The sequence below is a fragment of the Myotis davidii genome, unplaced genomic scaffold (assembly GCF_000327345.1).
Source record: "Myotis davidii unplaced genomic scaffold, ASM32734v1 scaffold653, whole genome shotgun sequence".
NCBI lineage: Eukaryota > Metazoa > Chordata > Mammalia > Chiroptera > Vespertilionidae > Myotis > Myotis davidii.
In genome coordinates this window covers 257,874-261,829 of record NW_006285129.1, presented here as the reverse complement: position 1 = coordinate 261,829, position 3,956 = coordinate 257,874, and the positions used below count along the sequence as shown (strand labels likewise).

The 3,956-nt window shown below is 40.2% G+C and overlaps 2 protein-coding genes across 2 annotated transcripts in view; both read left to right on the top strand.

Annotated features, from left to right (window-relative positions):
* APH1A (aph-1 homolog A, gamma secretase subunit) overlaps positions 1–1,263 on the top strand; it is a 15,568-nt gene extending 14,305 nt beyond the window's left edge. The window contains exon 8 of the transcript XR_001512521.1: positions 1,034–1,263. The gene's annotated coding sequence lies outside the window, so the exon portion shown is untranslated. The remainder of the gene's footprint in view (positions 1–1,033) is intronic.
* The window catches only part of ANP32E (acidic nuclear phosphoprotein 32 family member E), a 27,852-nt gene that overhangs the window by 3,813 nt on the left and 20,083 nt on the right, over positions 1–3,956 (top strand). The gene's annotated exons all lie outside the window — the stretch shown is intronic.

Here is a 3,956-nt window from a genome sequence, read left to right as displayed (position 1 = left end):
CCCCCACCCCCACCCTCACTCTCACCCCCTTAGTTGCTACTCAAACTCTGGCACCTTTGTCGTAATTCCACTTTCCAGCCCTTGCCTTACACCGGGTTTGGCTGAAACCCTACAAAAACCAAGGCACTCCGCTGCCTTCTGGCGCCATCTCCTGGCCTTTCGAAGGTAGTGACATGTGAACCGGTCAGAATCAAAAGCGTCCGAGTGTGGCGAGTTTTTGGTTTGTTTTTCCTTCAAAGGCCCTTTTTAAAAAAAGGACATTTAAACTTACTAAATATCCCCAATAGTCTGAAACACCTCACAGGAAGCCATTAGGTTCTCTGAGTTTGTATGACGAGTACAGTGGGGCCTTGACTTACGAGTGTCCCGACTAACGAGTTTTTTGAGATACCAGCTGTCTCTCGGCTGATTTTTTGCATTGAGTTGATAGAGTAATTTGAGTTAATGAGCTCGGTCTCGAGCGAATTAAACTCGTAAGTCAAGGCCCCACTGTATATGAGAGTTCAGAGGAAGGGAGGCAGATCGAAAGGAACTTCCCCAAGCAGTACAGGTGGTAACTAATCGCTGAGGGCAGAGAATCAATGAGGAGAGAGAATTCGATAGCATCTGATTTCCTACAAGTGCAAGCAACTGTGTTTCATGAAGTAATACAGACCCGGAAATAGTCTAACCTGGTAGATAATCACATTTATTATCAAACCCTTGTCTTCTAACACATTGGTACTGAAGCCCCTCAGGTGAACACAAAAGTTTCCAAGAATTAAAGTAATTTGGGGAAGGGGTGGATCATTTTCTTAGTTTTCCAGTTCACATGCAGGACAGATACAGTATAAGAATCTTGTAGACAGAGGACAGGTAAGAATTTGTGGTCTGAAATGTTGTAACTTTAATTAAAAAGGAGTACTTTTGTGTCATGCATGGATTCCATGCCCAGAACACTGCCTGGTACATAAATATTTGCTGATTGAATGAATGAATCTAGTCATCGGGACATTTATTTACCTTTTTTTTTTTTTACCTTTGGATTTCGCAGAATTTTAGGCCAGAAGGACTCGCAGGCGTCATTCCAACTCCCTTATTTACCTTGTAAAGACTGAGCTTTGAGGGATTTGGGGATTTTCCTGTGGTTTCTCATACAGTTGCTAAACTGAACCAGAGCAAGGATATAGGTACCGCTGAACTTCCTCCTGTACCACTGCTTCTCAAACGACAGTGTGCACCAGAATCGTCTGGAAAGCTTATTAAAATACAAATTTCTGGGCCTCCCCCTTTCACAGTTTCTGATTCCATAGTTTGGGGTATGTCCAGAAATTTGCATTTCTGACAAGTTTCAGTGTGGTGCTGAGGCTACTGGTCCGAGGCACCACACAAGAACGGATGCCCCACACCAACTAGAGAAGCTGAGGTAGCAGGGGATTTGCCACTCTTTGTAGGGGTTCCAGCCACCTCGAATTGTTCTTTGCAGTCACTTTTGTAGAGTTTAGCAACAATACCTTCGTTAGTTATAAACATCTATGGAATACTTCTAGGCGCTAGGCATCATGCCAGACCCTAGAAATAAAAAAAATGAATCAGATGTAATCCCTGCCCTTAAGGACTTCTTAGGGGATGCAGATACCTTACCCAATTACTGGAATACCATGGTGACAAGTTCTAATTAGCGGTAGACCAAAGTGTTCATGGGAACCAAGGCAGATGGACAATTAGCAGTGAGATTTTCTGGACCTCATGTCAACAATCTTTCCACAGGCAGGGAGCATAGCTAGGTCCTCTAGTCACATGTAAGAACCTAAAAATTGCTACTCCAAGGAAGGCAGACTCCTGCTTCATTGTCTCTGAGGGTGACACCAAATGATAGGTTATATCAAGGCCGGATTCCCTTAATATAGCTGACAAACTGCTCCCTTTGCAAGGAGGAAGGACAAAGGATATCATGGTGCCCGAGAATTGTGATTTTTTGTCCCATCTGCTTTGGTGGCCACCTCATTCTGCCTATCTTCTCCCCTTTCTTTTTCTTCTCTTCCATTCATCTAACTCAAATGATGATTGTGTACCCACCCAAGCAAAATACATTAACACTTCCTTTCGACTGACTGAAGATTCTGTTAAAGAGAATTTTTTCTTTATTTTCCTGTATGTCTGAATTGCTATAGGAATAGAAATAAGAGGGTAATACACCAAAATCTTGTGACGATGGGTATTAGTGGTTTAAATCATCCCCTAAAGAAGAAGTCTATTCTCAGATCAGAATGTGACAAATGATCTGGATTTCTTTGAAACCTTATAATGGACTAGCTTGCTGTGCTTTCATTGACATGTTGCTCTCAAAATATCTGTACATTTTTCAAAAGGATGTGGGTCTTGAAGGGTAAAGTCACTTGGCTGAGGTTACACAGAAATATTAATAGGACAAAGAATCAGGCTCTGACTGACCCCTCACTCAAAAGGTGTTAAAATAATTAAAAAACAAAAATCTTTAAAGAAAATAGAGGGAAGCCCTAGCCGGTTTGGCTCAGTGGATGGAGCACTGGCCTGTGGACCAAAGGGCCCCAGGTTCCATTACCGTCAAGGGCAGGTACCTGGTTGCAGGCTCCTCCCCCATCCAGGACCCTGGTCTGGGCTCCTGCAGGAGGCAACCAATCGACGTGTTTCTCTCTGTCTTTCCCTTTCTCTTCTACTCTCCCTAAAAATCAATGGAAAAATACCCTCAGGTGAGGATTAACAGAAAAGTAAATAAAAATAAATAAATAAAGGAAATAGAGGGTAATTCTGGCTCAGTTAATTCCCTGTAGTAGCTAAGGAGGCATTGCTCTGAGGAGGAAGTACAAATACAAAAACCAATAAACCTATTTTTACAGCTTCAAGTAGCCGAAACCGGTTTGGCTCAGTGGATAGAGCGTCAGCCTGCGGACTCAAGGGTCCCAGGTTCAATTCCGGTCAAGGGCATGTACCTTGGTTGCGGGCACATCCCCAGTGGGGAGTGTGCAGGAGGTGGCTGATCGATGTTTCTAACTCTCTATCTCTCTCCTTTCCTCTCTGTAAAAACTCAATAAAATATATTAAAAAAAAAAAAAAGCTTCAAGTAATTTCTAAGGCAACACCTGCAAAAGTGAAATGCAAAATCTTTTAAAGGTTACACTGGCTTTGTTCAATGATTCATAAATCACTTATTAATGCGTTCACAGACCCTGCATTCTCCCCATTGTTCTATCATTCATCTTGCATTTTATTTCATGTATCACATGTATTTTATTTAAGCAACCCTCTCACAAGTTGGTTATAAATCCATGCACTTTGGGAAGTATTGGCCCTTTTGCTCCTTTTTTAAAACAATGAAAAAGAAACAGTTCCTTGGAGTTGGCACCAGAACGGTAGAGAACATCTAATATTGGAAATGGTTTGTCACTTTTCCTTAATTATTATTTTAAATTATAGAAGTGATAGCTGATTAGGGAAAATAGAAGATTCAAAAAAATAACATCACTCAAAATTCTCACAATTAGAGATAACCACTGTTAATATTCTGATACCTTACAAACTTTTTTTCTATGAAGCTACATCCGAATGCATATATTTTGTGTGTATAAATATTGTTTTTATAAAAATAGGACCATACTATATACATAATTGGTCTATAACCTTTCTAACATTATTTTGTGAACATGCTTCTATGTCAAAAACATAAATCTCTGTCATCAATTTAAGCTGCATAGTATTATATAGAAGTAACTGATGTATTGAACCAATCCTTTGCCTTCAGACTCTTAGGGTCCCCCCTCCCCAGTTTTTACCTATAACAAACAATATTTCAATCACAATATTCTTGTTCACGTATATTTACACATCCGTCCAATTGTTTTTTAAAGTGGAATTGCAAGAGGGTATATAGTTAAAAAAAAAAACCCACCTTTTTATTGGGAAAAAATGTTCAGATTCATTCCTTTTTAAAAAATAAA